We start from the raw sequence: 14,664 nt of genomic DNA, 5'->3' as shown, positions 1-14,664 counted from the left end.
GGTCTGGCTACCCCCTGGGAATGTGAATTGGCCTTGAACCTAAACCGTTCAATTCATAGAGTACTGAAAGAATATAGTGTGCACACAGCTCTGCTGTTTTCCCATAGTTTTCCACAGGCTCTTACTGTAAAAGGCTATAAAATAGCCAAGACACATGGACGTGTGGCATACCCCATGTCTGGACCAAAAACTTTTGCGCCCTCTCTTCTATGACCACCTCATCAAAAATGCAAAACAGTAAGTATTTTCTCTATAATTAATTTATGCTACGGTGCTGTTTATCTGTATTATGCAATGATGTTTCATTTGAAAAATTGTTTATACATAAGGAAAAGACGGTATAATTCATTAGTGTTTTAAATAGCCCAGGCTACGTATTTGTTTTATCCACATTATGCTATTAGTATTTTTATCTGCTGTAACTGGTGATACAGATATTAAAATGTATCTAGCATATTAATTTATCAAAGTATGATTTTTTTTAAATATGGAACATTGTATTATGATATTGATGTGATACAGATATTAACATCTACTATATTAATTTATCAAAGTATGATTTTTTTAAAATATGGAGCATTGTATTGTGATATTGATGTTATACAGATATTAACATGTATCTACTATATTAATTTATCATAAAGTATGATTTTAAAAATGTACAACATTGTTTGTTCATTATGCTATGTTTTTTTTAAACCATATCACAAAAGTATCAGTTTAACATGACTTTTACAGCAATGTTTATTTTGCATTATGCTATGTTGTATTTTTGATCTGATGTAACTAAAATCTGCAGCATCGTTTATTTAAGCTGCGGGGTTTCCATAAAGGACCTTAAAATAAATGTTTTGGATTTATTCAGTTTTAAATCTTATTTAGAGATTATTTTAGTCAGACATGCTTATGTGCATAGGCCTATTTTATTCCTCTTCAGTTACTTACTTTTTAAATTTTGCTAGGTTATTTTTTAATTCTACTTTTACTCTGTCTTTGATTTTAACTTTTAGCAATTTGCATGATAAATTGTTTAACATGTAAGCTATATGAATGACACTGTCACAATGTGATAAGCAAAACATATAAAAGCCAAGTCAAAGCTATTTATGTAGGCTAGCGCTTTTCATTGCCATTTTAAATAACATGGTCTTTCCTTCTCTCTCTAGAGACAGCAAACACTGCAGGACAATCAGGCATCCAAGTAACATGTTAGTATGGTTTATATTTTATTTTTAATGAGAAAACATTATAGAGTGCAACAGGCAGTTTCTGGGAGTAAAAAAATTTACTTTCTCCATACGGAAATTAATTTTAAAGACAGACCTACTGTGAGCTAAGAGGTTGTTAATACATGGTATTTGCTTCTGATCAAGCCTTCAGCTTATCTTATTTTTTTTTTTTTTTTGTAAATAATCGTGTTTCACAGTTGAACTCCTGGTGAAAACTACATTACCCATGAGCCATGATGCTGTAGTGAAAATTATGTCAAACATAGTTAAAAAAAAAAAAAAAAATTTAAATTGTTCTCACAGAAGATGTCATGGGAGAAATTGTGGAGGAAACAAACCGCTATGCCTCTGAATTGCAAGAAAGGGAAATTAAAGGAAAGCTGGTTAAATGGGTTCAAACAAATATCCCTGAAATGTACCCATTTTTAGTGGCAGTTCTCTTAATGGGGGTGATAAAAAAACCATCACTTTGTGATTACTGGAGCACAGACCCCATGCTCTTGACCCCATTTTTTGGGTCTTTGTTCTCACAGGATCGCTTCCTTCTGCTCCTCCGCTGTCTTCACTTCGCAAACAATGCGACAGCAGTTTCCAATGACCCGCTGAAAAAAATCAGACACATATTTACTGCTCTCACCTCCTCCTTTCGTCGCATTTTTGTGCCATACAGGGATCTGTGTGTGGATGAGTCTCTGATGAAGTGGAAAGGCAGGCTGGCATTTCGTCAGTTCATTCCATCTAAACGGCACAGATTTGGGGTCAAGTTTTTTGTTTTGTGTGATGTGCTCACTGGTTATGTGGAGGACATGATAATTTACACCGGATCTACCACTGACATCCAACATTACCCAGGACTTGGGATTTCTGGGTCCGTTGTGATGACACTTCTAGCACCTTACCTAAAAAAATGTCATGTTCTTTATGTGGACAACTGGTACAGTAGTCCCACACTTTTCCAGCACCTCTTGTCACTTGGCACTGGAGCTTGTGGGACTGTGCGCGCAAACAGGAAAGGGATGCCAAAGTTCACCTGTAAGATGAAAAAAGGTGAGGTGGAATTCGAAGAGAATGGGTCACAGATGGCAGTAAAATGGCACGACAAGAGGGATGTACATGTCCTTACCACAGTCCACCCAACTGGTATGGCAGCCACAGGGAAGCTTGATCACATCACTGGGCAACCAAGGATGAAGCCAGTCTGTGTGCTGGAGTATAACGAAAAGATGGGGTCAGTTGACAAAGCTGATATGATGACTGGTTTCCATGAATGCACCAGAAAGTCTACCAAGTGGTACAAGAAGATATTTTTGCATGTACTTGACACTGTTTTACTCAACAGCCACATCGTCTACCGGCAAATTACTGGTGAGAAATGAATACAAATAATCTAATAATAAATATAAACAAGATAAAAAGTGATAACATTTTTAATTAATGTAATCTAAAGTGTTAACAAATTCACAATAATAAACAGACCACACTGTCACATACTATTCTATTCTCCTCACTCCCTCCCTATTGATGTGCTCTACTATGAGTAGGAAAGGAAATCACCTCCCTACAATTCAGGACGAACCTGATGAGAGGGCTGCTGGAGGAGTACAGCGCATTGCGCGGTCCAACCAAAGGAGGGCGTCCTGCCATAGACACTCCTCTGCGCCTTACAGCCAGGCATTTCCCATCTGAAGTCCCTCAGACCACTTCCCAGGGCAGCAAGACCAGGCGGCACTGCAAGGTCTGCCTCTCCAGCACACGCAAGGGCAAGCAGAGGCGCCTCACCAAGCACATGTGTGTGCCATGCAACGCTCCCTTGTGTGCTGTCCCATGTTTTGAGGAGTACCACACACTGAAGCATTATTAAGCCTGTAAAAAGTCAGAGTATATTAATTAATTTATGATGATACTATTTTAATTATTTTTTTATTGTAATTATATTATTAAGTATAAAGGTATGTATAATAGTTTGTTTTAAACAAAAACATTTATCAAAAGTCAGAGTATATTTATAGAATTTTTGTTTGTTTGTTTATGATGATACTATTTTGATATTCATTGTAAATCTGTTTTGTAATTATATTAGTAAGTATAAACGTATTGTGTTAAAAAAAACATTTAACTTACATTAAAATAGATTTAATAAAACATACATGAAATGTGTACATTTTGTGATTTCTTTTTAACAAATGTCATACGTTTGAATTCTATGAATAATGCTAAACTTATACTATACATATATCTCACTAGCAAAACAGAGAAAAGCTACATGGTATGACATCGTTAAAGGGATAGTTCACTTAAAATGAAAATTCTGTCATCATATACTCACCCTCAATTTGTTTCAAACCTGTATGAATTTGTTTCTTCTGCTGAACACAAAAGAAGATATTTTGAAGAATGTCAGTGACCAGACATTTAAAGGTATAGCGGAGGATTTTCTTTTTCCGGGTGGGTAGCCTATACTATTGGTCCACCTAAGTGTCAATCATTCTGGTGATATGTTTACGTAAGGCCGTCGTACGTGCTCGTCCCTATGTAGTTTTCGCTTTCTGCGCATGCACACTTTCAGTTGTATTATGTGTGATGAGTTACGGTTTCAGCCATTCCTTTGAAAATGGCTGAGGGTTGAAAGAGAAAAAATGTATACGAAGTGTATGATAAGAAGAGAAAGGCTCGCAGGATATAGAAACAAGACCAGAGTGATTTTGGGTGAATATTTCACACGCTGGCGTGCGCTAAAAGCACAGGTTGGGCTTCCCACGGATGCCGCAGTCGCGAAGATTCTACTAGACAGGTAAAGTTTGTCATGCTATTTGGAGAAATCCATTTAAAATCACTGCTAGTAAAAGTTAATGTAAGCTATCATGCTCTCTCGTGCACATGTTTAATAGGCATTCCCTCTCGGGAGCAAATAGATTGTTGCGCATGTGCATTTTAAAAAAAAAAATGGAGAGGTCGGGTCTTCTCTAAAATTCGGAAAGATCCTCCGCTATACCTTTAACTGGAGCCATTGACTTCCATAGTATATATTTTTTCCTACTATGGAAGTCAATGGCTCCAGTTATCGGTCTGGTTGCTGACATTCTTCAAAATATCTTCTTTTGTGTTGTATAAATACACCTCATACTAAGTCAATTAAAGTGACATATCTCCAAAATGCTACAGTAAAATGGATTGATATGAGGTGTGTGTACTGTATGGGACGTCCTGTATTAAACCTGACCGTTGTTTTTTTCTACTTATTAGAAATGAGTTATTTATGCAGCTCTGAAGTCAATTAAAGTGACATATCTCCAAAATGCTACAGTAAAATGGTTAGATATGAGGTGTGTGTACTGTATGGGACGTCCTGTATTAAACCTGACCGTTATTTTTTTCTACTTATTAGAAATGTGGCATTTATACACCTCTGAAGTCAATTAAAGTGACATATCTCCAAAATGCGACAGTAAAATGGTTTGATATGAGGTGTGTGTACTGTTTGGGACGTCCTGTATTAAACCTGAACGTTATTTTTTTCTACTTATTAGAAATGTGGCATTTATACACCTCTGAAGTCAATTAAAGTGACATATCTCCAAAATGCTACAGTAAAATGGATTGATATGAGGTGTGTGTACTGTATGGGACGTCCTGTATTAAACCTGACCGTTATTTTTTTCTACTTATTAGAAATGTGGCATTTATACACCTCTGAAGTCAATTAAAGTGACATATCTCCAAAATGCTACAGTAAAATGGATTGATATGAGGTGTGTGTACTGTATGGGACGTCCTGTATTAAACCTGACCGTTGTTTTTTTCTACTTATTAGAAATGAGTTATTTCTGCAGCTCTGAAGTCAATTAAAGTGACATATCTCCAAAATGCTACAGTAAAATGGTTAGATATGAGGTGTGTGTACTGTATGGGACGTCCTGTATTAAACCTGACCGTTATTTTTTTCTACTTATTAGAAATGTGGCATTTATACACCTCTGAAGTCAATTAAAGTGACATATCTCCAAAATGCGACAGTAAAATGGTTTGATATGAGGTGTGTGTACTGTTTGGGACGTCCTGTATTAAACCTGAACGTTATTTTTTTCTACTTATTAGAAATGAGGTCTTTATACACCTCTGAAGTCAATTAAAGTGACATATATCCAAAATGCTACAGTAAAATGGTTAGATATGAGGTGTGTGTACTGTATGGGACGTCCTGTATTAAACCTGACTGTTATTTTTTTCTACTTATTAGAAATGTGGTATTTATACACCTCTGAAGTCAATTAAAGTGACATATCTCGAAAATGCGACAGTAAAATGGACTGATATGAGGTGTGTGTACTGTATGGGACGTCCTGTATTAAACCTGACCGTTATTTTTTTCGTCTTATTAGAAATGTGGTATTTATACACCTCTGAAGTCAATTAAAGTGACATATCTCCAAAATGCTACAGTAAAATGGTTTGATATGAGGTGTGTGTACTGTTTGGGACGTCCTGTATTAAACCTGACCGTTATTTTTTTCTACTTATTAGAAATGAGTTATTTATGCAGCTCTGAAGTCAATTAAAGGGTTAGTTCACCCAAAAATGAAAATTAAGTCATTAATTACTCACCCCCATGCTGTACCAACCCCGTAAGACCTTCGTTCATCTTCGGAACACAAATGAAGATATTTTTGATTAAATCTGAGAGGTGGATCACTGCTACATAGGCTGCCAGAGGGAATGAAACTTGACGGCCCAGAAAGTCATTAAAGAACATGTTTAAATATTCCATGTGCCTACAGTGGCTCAACTATAAGTTTATCAAGCGACGAGACTACTTTTTTCCCGAAAAAAAAAACATAACAACGACTTTATTCGACTATTCCTTTTCTTCCTTGTGGGCCTGAGACGAGAGTTCAAGAGATTTCCACGACGCATGCGCGAGAACTGAGAAGAGGACGTTCTTCTTCTAATACTTCTTGTTCAGTTCTCGCGCATGCGTCGTGGAAATCTCTTGAACTCTCGTCTCAGGCCCACAAGGAAGAAAAGGAATAGTCGAATAAAGTCGTTATTATGTTTTTTTTTTCGGGAAAAAAGTATTCTCGTCGCTTGATAAACTTATAGTTGAGCCACTGTAGGCACATGGAATATTTAAACATGTTCTTTAATGACTTTCTGGGCCGTCAAGTTTCATTCCCTCTGGCAGCCTATGTAGCAGTGATCCACCTATCAGATTTAATCAAAAATATCTTCATTTGTGTTCCGAAGATGAACGAAGGTCTTACGGGGTTGGTACAGCATGGGGGTGAGTAATTAATGACTTAATTTTCATTTTTGGGTGAACTAACCCTTTAAAGTGACATATCTCCAAAATGCGACAGTAAAATGGTTAGATATGAGGTGTGTGTACTGTATGGGACGTCCTGTATTAAACCTGACCGTTATTTTTTTCTACTTATTAGAAATGTGGCATTTATACACCTCTGAAGTCAATTAAAGTGACATATCTCCAAAATGCGACAGTAAAATGGTTTGATATGAGGTGTGTGTACTGTTTGGGACGTCCTGTATTAAACCTGAACGTTATTTTTTTCTACTTATTAGAAATGTGGCATTTATACACCTCTGAAGTCAATTAAAGTGACATATCTCCAAAATGCTACAGTAAAATGGATTGATATGAGGTGTGTGTACTGTATGGGACGTCCTGTATTAAACCTGACCGTTATTTTTTTCTACTTATTAGAAATGTGGCATTTATACACCTCTGAAGTCAATTAAAGTGACATATCTCCAAAATGCGACAGTAAAATGGTTTGATATGAGGTGTGTGTACTGTTTGGGACGTCCTGTATTAAACCTGAACGTTATTTTTTTCTACTTATTAGAAATGTGGCATTTATACACCTCTGAAGTCAATTAAAGTGACATATCTCCAAAATGCTACAGTAAAATGGATTGATATGAGGTGTGTGTACTGTATGGGACGTCCTGTATTAAACCTGACCGTTGTTTTTTTCTACTTATTAGAAATGAGTTATTTCTGCAGCTCTGAAGTCAATTAAAGTGACATATCTCCAAAATGCTACAGTAAAATGGTTAGATATGAGGTGTGTGTACTGTATGGGACGTCCTGTATTAAACCTGACCGTTATTTTTTTCTACTTATTAGAAATGTGGCATTTATACACCTCTGAAGTCAATTAAAGTGACATATCTCCAAAATGCGACAGTAAAATGGTTTGATATGAGGTGTGTGTACTGTTTGGGACGTCCTGTATTAAACCTGAACGTTATTTTTTTCTACTTATTAGAAATGAGGTCTTTATACACCTCTGAAGTCAATTAAAGTGACATATCTCCAAAATGCTACAGTAAAATGGTTTGATATGAGATATGTGTACTGTATGGGACGTCCTGTATTAAACCTGACTGTTATTTTTTTCTACTTATTAGAAATGAGGTCTTTATACACCTCTGAAGTCAATTAAAGTGACATATCTCCAAAATGCTACAGTAAAATGGTTTGATATGAGATGTGTGTACTGTATGGGACTTCCTGTATTAAACCTGACCGTTATTTTTTTCTACTTATTAGAAATGTGGTATTTATACACCTCTGAAGTCAATTAAAGTGACATATCTCCAAAATGCGACAGTAAAATGGATTGATATGAGGTGTGTGTACTGTATGGGACGTCCTGTATTAAACCTGACCGTTATTTTTTTCTACTTATCAGAAATGTGGTATTTATTCACCTCTGAAGTCAATTAAAGTGACATATCTCCAAAATGCTACAGTAAAATGGTTTGATATGAGATATGTGTACTGTTTGGGACGTCCTGTATTAAACCTGACCGTTATTTTTTTCTATTATTAGAAATGTGGTATTTATACACCTCTGAAGTCAATTAAAGTGACATATCTCCAAAATGCTACAGTAAAATGTTTTGATATGAGGTGTGTGTACTGTTTGGGACGTCCTGTATTAAACCTGACCGTTATTTTTTTCTATTATTAGAAATGTGGTATTTATACACCTCTGAAGTCAATTAAAGTGACATAACTCCAAAATGCTGCAGTAAAATGGTTTGATATGAGATATGTGTACTGTATGGAACGTCCTGTATTAAACCTGACCGTTATTTTTTTCTACTTATCAGAAATGTGGCATTTATACACCTCTGAAGTCAATTAAAGTGACATATCTCCAAAATGCTACAGTAAAATGTTTTGATATGAGGTGTGTGTACTGTTTGGGACGTCCTGTATTAAACCTGACCGTTATTTTTTTCTATTATTAGAAATGTGGTATTTATACACCTCTGAAGTCAATTAAAGTGACATATCTCCAAAATGCTACAGTAAAATGGTTTGATATGAGATATGTGTACTGTATGGGACGTCCTGTATTAAACCTGACCGTTATTTTTTTCTACTTATCAGAAATGTGGTATTTATACACCTCTGAAGTCAATTAAAGTGACATATCTCCAAAATGCTACAGTAAAATGTTTTGATATGAGGTGTGTGTACTGTTTGGGACGTCCTGTATTAAACCTGACCGTTATTTTTTTCTATTATTAGAAATGTGGTATTTATACACCTCTGAAGTCAATTAAAGTGACATATCTCCAAAATGCTACAGTAAAATGTTTTGATATGAGATATGTGTACTGTTTGGGACGTCCTGTATTAAACCTGACCGTTATTTTTTTCTATTATTAGAAATGTGGTATTTATACACCTCTGAAGTCAATTAAAGTGACATATCTCCAAAATGCTACAGTAAAATGGATTGATATGAGATGTGTGTACTGTTTGGGACGTCCTGTATTAAACCTGACTGTTATTTTTTTCTACTTATTAGAAATGTGGTATTTATACACCTCTGAAGTCAATTAAAGTGACATATCTCCAAAATGCGACAGTAAAATGGATTGATATGAGGTGTGTGTACTGTATGGGACGTCCTGTATTAAACCTGACCGTTATTTTTTTCTACTTATTAGAAATGTGGTATTTATACACCTCTGAATTCAATTAAAGTGACATATCTCCAAAATGCTACAGTAAAATGGTTTGATATGAGGTGTGTGTACTGTATGGGACGTCCTGTATTAAACCTGACCGTTATTTTTTTCTACTTATTAGAAATGTGGTATTTATACACCTCTGAATTCAATTAAAGTGACATATCTCCAAAATGCTACAGTAAAATGGTTAGATATGAGGTGTGTGTACTGTTTGGGACGTCCTGTATTAAACCTTACTGTTATTTTTTTCTACTTATTAGAAATGTGGTATTTATACACCTCTGAAGTCAATTAAAGTGACATATCTCCAAAATGCGACAGTAAAATGGATTGATATGAGGTGTGTGTACTGTATGGGACGTCCTGTATTAAACCTGACCGTTATATTTTTCTACTTATTAGAAATGAGGTCTTTAAGGGCCTCTGAAGTCGAAAATGTCCATTGTGTTTCGCATGGGGTTTGTATACTGTATGGCACATTGAATACAAGAGAACAGTAAACCATATGTAGTAAATGTATTTAGAAAGAGTGAATACTCCATTTTGTCTTCTTGTGCTGTAAACATTTACATAAAACTATTTCTTGAGATCTGAACTATAAAAAGAGAGAAAAAAGAAAGCATCTTGTTACATTGTCTCTTACAAATATGTGCAATTAACATGAAAGAAAGAAAGAAAGAAAGAAAGAGAGAAAGAAGAAAGAGAGAAAAATATAGAAAGAAAGAAAAGGAAGAAAGAGAAAGAAAGAAAAAAGAGAGAAAAGGAAGAAAGAGATAAAGAAAGAAGAAAACGATAGAAAGAAAAAAGGAAGAAAGAGAAAGAAAGAAAGAAAGAGAAAAAAATAGAAAGAAAAAAGTTAGAAAGAAAGAAAGAAAGAAAGAAAGAAGAAATAGAGAAAAGGTAGAAAGAAAGAAAAAAGGAAGAAAGAGAAAGAAAGTGACAAAAGGATAGAAAGAAAGAAAGAAAAAAGGAAGAAACAGAAAGAAAGAAAGACAGAAGAAGAAGATAGAAAAAGATAGAAAGAAAGAAAGAAAAAAGGAAGAGAGAGAGAGAGAGAGAGAGAGAGAGAGAGAGAGAGAGAGAGAGAGAGAGAGAGAGAGAGAGAGAGAGAGCGAGCGAGCGAGCGAGCGCCATAGTGGAGAGAGCACGTTCCCTCCCGCGTCTGTTACTGAAATTACCGTATTCATAGTAATAGGCGCACACACCTTTTTTTGGCGGCTGGCTTGACCGTGTATTTTCAAACCGCGGCTGGCTTGACCGCAGTGCCATGACTGCGAAATTTCACGTGACAAGGTTCATGCGTCTCCATGGAAATTAGAACGCGATTGATTACAAAATAACGGTCGCAGAAAAAAACTCAAGCCAGGCTGCCAGTCTGACTATTTTAGAACGTACGTGCGAAAGGGTTAAGTAATCCCTTAAAAAGCGCGTTAACTGTTGCATAAAACCCCTTAACGGTCATTTCCCTAAGTATAATTTAAGGTTTGGAAATCGTAACCTTAAGAGTAACGCGGACAAAAATAAGACGACATGGCTGAATTTATGGAACCAGTTGAAGATAATTATGTGCAAAGACGAATTTTTAGAGATCGGGAGAACCCTTTGGACCATCTTAGCGATGAAAAATTGTTGCTTGAATACCGGTTTGATCGACGCGCAATTTTTGACATCGCTAACAAACTAGACGGCGACCTTGACCATGTCACACATCGCAACCACTCTTTACCTGCAGTGTTACAACTGCTTATAGCACTGCGTTTTTTTGCAACTGGAAGTTTTCAGACGGTAGTGGGAGATGTTTTCCACGTGCATAAATCGTCTGTCAGCAGAGTGGTTCACCGGGTTGCGGGGGCTCTTTCCCGTCATTTAAACGCAACGGTCAAGTTTCCATCCCATCATGACCAGGAGGTCATTCAAACCATTTTTTTTTCGGAAAGCAGGTTTTCCTCGCATATTACAAATGTTGTTGCATCATGGCCCGGGAGTACACATGACTCCAGGATTTTGGCGGAGAGCAAACTAGGGAGTGATTTTGAAGCTGGAGTGCACACTGGTCTCCTGCTCGGGGACAGTGGTTACCCCTGCCGTCCATGGCTCATGACGCCCTTCATGAATCCCCGTAATGCTGCACAGGCATGTAATTAATTAATACGTATATTCCTATGAAGGTATAATTTGGTGCCTAAAAGATTTGCATGGAAAATGTTAATCAAATTGTGAGCATTAAAGAAATATTAGCAGTAGTTTACTGAATTATAAATGTATTAAAATATCTATTTAAAATAGGTATGCACTTTCTATTGTGTTGCTGCTACACGTTGTCAATTCTGTAACACCTTACCTGATTTGCGTATGTTTTAAAATAATCAAAGCCTCAAATATTTTGCACTCTGAAAGAAAATCTTTTATGCAATACATTACCTTCATAGTATTTATCTTAAAGCACTGTTTATAGCCTACTGGTAAAAATCTTTATTATTTTTTCTTTATTTTTTTTACCCGATTAGGAAAAGTACAATAATGCGCTGACCCACACAAGGTCGATTATTGAGAGGACCATCGGACAGCTGAAGCGCAGGTTTCACTGTCTCCACAGCGAACTGCGTATTGAGCCTTCAAGGGCATGCAGAATTATTGTAGCGTGTGTTGTGCTCTTCAACCTTTCCAAGACGTATTCTGCTATCGAAGAAGAGGATGAGCACGGGAATGAAGAGGGCTATGAGGAACTGCATCTGATTCAAAATCACGATTTCCAACAGGCTGGATATGCTGCTAGAGATGCCATTGTAAATGCTTTCTTTAACTGATAATATAGTTGTATTAATAGTAGTCATCTTAATAAGAAGAAATAAGAAGTAGTAGTAGTAGTAGTAGTAGTAGTAGTTTTTATTATTATAATTAAAATGGTTTTAATTAATTAAATTTTATTATTATAACACACACACACACACACACACACACACACACACACACACACACACACACACACACACACACACACACACACACACACACACACACACACACACACACACACACACACACACACAATCTGAAATCTAAAAAAACAATTGTCAAAAAATTACTCAATTGTAGTTATTGTTATTTTTCCTTCAGCCTTTAGCTGTAAAAGTTTGTTATTTAGAAAAAAATTATAGAGCTCCTGATTTTCCGTCTCCTTCTTTAGTTTGTCAATCTCCAGCTGCAGTTTCTCCTTTTGAAGCTGCAGAACCTCTCTCTGCAGTTCCAGCACATCTTCTCTTGATTTGCCTGCAGGTGATATTTGCGGTCTTCTGAAATACGCAAGTAATGGGGAAAATTAAGAAAATCTTAAAAAATAATATTAAAGCTGTTCGTTGGATTAATTATAGGCTGAAGCAATAGTTAACATAAATCATTACTTAGGGGTTGCCTGTATCGGCGTTCTGCTGACGATCTGATGGTGCTGAAGTTGTTTTTCAGAGTGCTGCAAGGGTCTAAATGTGACATTAATGTCAGTTAAATCATTATGTTATAACGTATTATATCTCTAATGATGTCAAAATAATAATGTATCCTCTAAGCCACTGTTATTATATGATGATACAGGAAAATAACTTAATGCCTCACTCTTACACTGTTGCACTGGTTCAGCTTCACTCTCTAAACCGCCACAGATGCCAGACAGGACAGGTGAGTCAGCTCCAATGATGTTTTGTACCATTATAGTACAGTCCGACAACTCAGCCGGTGGGGGTCCTCCACCTGTTGGTCAGTTTTGTAATCGTTAGGTCTTAACACTGTACAGCAATAAAGCGCACTCTCCACCAGGGTGCAGTGCTTACAATCTTAAAAGCGTAGTGCTAGTCTTGCTCAATCTTACCTGTTTTGTTGGCTTCTTTCTTATAAGCGCTCAACTCTTTTTTTGCGACCACAGTGATGTTTTCATATTTTTTAAGGACTTCCTGAACCGTCCTCTTCACATCAAGATTCCTTGCGTTGATTTTTTCCGTTATTTCTTCCCACTGTTTCTGTTTTTTTGCAGCAGTTACATGGGGATTTAGTTTGCTTTTCAAAATTGTTTTTCTTTTATCATATTCGTCAAGAAGAATGCATTTCTCCTCCTCTGTCCAATTAGGCTTTCTTTTTTTGTTTTCTTTATCCATTCCGATATCCTAGCCTACTTTATTAGCCTAGTTTATTTGATGAAAACGCGTAATTGCTAGTGTTAGTGTTTTGCGTATCTATGGCAACAACAGACTTTTATAACGTGAATCCAGGATCGCTGTCGTGAAACACTTAAATGTTTCCCTTACCTAAGAGAACCGTTTAAGAGATTATATGCAACACCCTTAAGTTATTCTCTTAGGTAAGGGGAAATCGCCCCTTAAGTATCACACTTAAGGGAAAAACTTAAGGTGCTTTATGCAACCGGGCACAGGCCCTGAGAATATGCTGTGGAGCAGTCAAAACAACTCCTGTAGCAGCCATTCAGGTAGAAATGGGAGAATTACCACTAGATTTAAGGAGGAAACAGTTAATGGCTAACTATTGGGCTGGTTTAAAAGGACATTATAATTCACATATCACTAAGGTAGTATTGCAGGAAAGCTGGCAGTATGGGAAACATTTAAAGGAAAATTTTGGACGGATTGGAAATGAAATAGCCAAAGAACTACAAGTGTATAATTTGAGGATGAGTCCCACGATAGTTTATCCAGAGATTGCGCCATGGAAGATAGTTTGGCCAGAGGTAGTTTGTGTTACAGGAAAAAAGGAAGGCTCATGAGGATATAAATTTAGAAAGACTGTTCAAAAATAGGTTGTTGGAAAAATATAATACATATATACAGATTTATACTGATGGAGCTAAGAATCCAGAGACGGAAGCAACAGGATTAGGGGTGGTGATACCAGATAAAGGAACAGGAATCAATAGGAGAACATCTAATCAATTAGGGGTTTATACAGTGGAAATGTTGGCTATATTAATTGCATTACGATGGGTAGAAAGTACGGGACAGAAAAAAGTATTGTTATGCTCAGATTCATCAGCAGTTTTAACAAGTCTTCGGTCATTCAAATCCAAAACTCGTCAAGATATTCTGTGGGAAGTACATCAGTCAGTAACAAGAATAGTTAACCAAGGTGGACAAGTAAAGTTGGGTACCAGGACATGTAGGGATAAAGGGGAATGAAATGGCTGATCAAGGGCATTAACAAAAGGAAATATAGAAATGCAAGTTAGTATTAGTAAAGCAGAAGTCAGAAGTGTGATATGGGAGAAAATAAATCAAAAGTGGCAAGAAATGTGGGATAGAGAGAGGACAGGGAGACACTTATATCAAATTCAAAGGGAAGTTAAAGAAACAAGGGTTGGAAGTGGAAATAGGAGAGAAGAAATTGTGATCTCTAGGTTAAGAATGGGACATTGTTTATTAAATAA

General features: G+C 36.4%; 1 long non-coding RNA gene across 1 annotated transcript; it reads right to left on the bottom strand.

Annotated features, from left to right (window-relative positions):
- Positions 1–1,665: 1,665 nt before the first annotated feature.
- Positions 1,666–2,451, bottom strand: LOC143720483 (uncharacterized). The gene is made up of 3 exons (XR_013196582.1): positions 2,353–2,451; positions 2,129–2,259; positions 1,666–1,967 (listed from the first exon to the last, which is right to left on the bottom strand). It is a non-coding gene; the product is annotated as an uncharacterized LOC143720483 (long non-coding RNA).
- Between the last annotated feature and the right edge of the window lie 12,213 nt (positions 2,452–14,664).

Source organism: Siphateles boraxobius, unplaced genomic scaffold, assembly GCF_051911475.1.
Source record: "Siphateles boraxobius isolate OS27281-9 unplaced genomic scaffold, OSU_SipBor_1 65, whole genome shotgun sequence".
In the NCBI taxonomy this organism is placed as follows: Eukaryota; Metazoa; Chordata; class Actinopteri; order Cypriniformes; family Leuciscidae; genus Siphateles; species Siphateles boraxobius.
The sequence above is the reverse complement of the archived record's forward strand: the minus strand, read 5'-3'. Positions and strand labels throughout refer to the sequence as shown.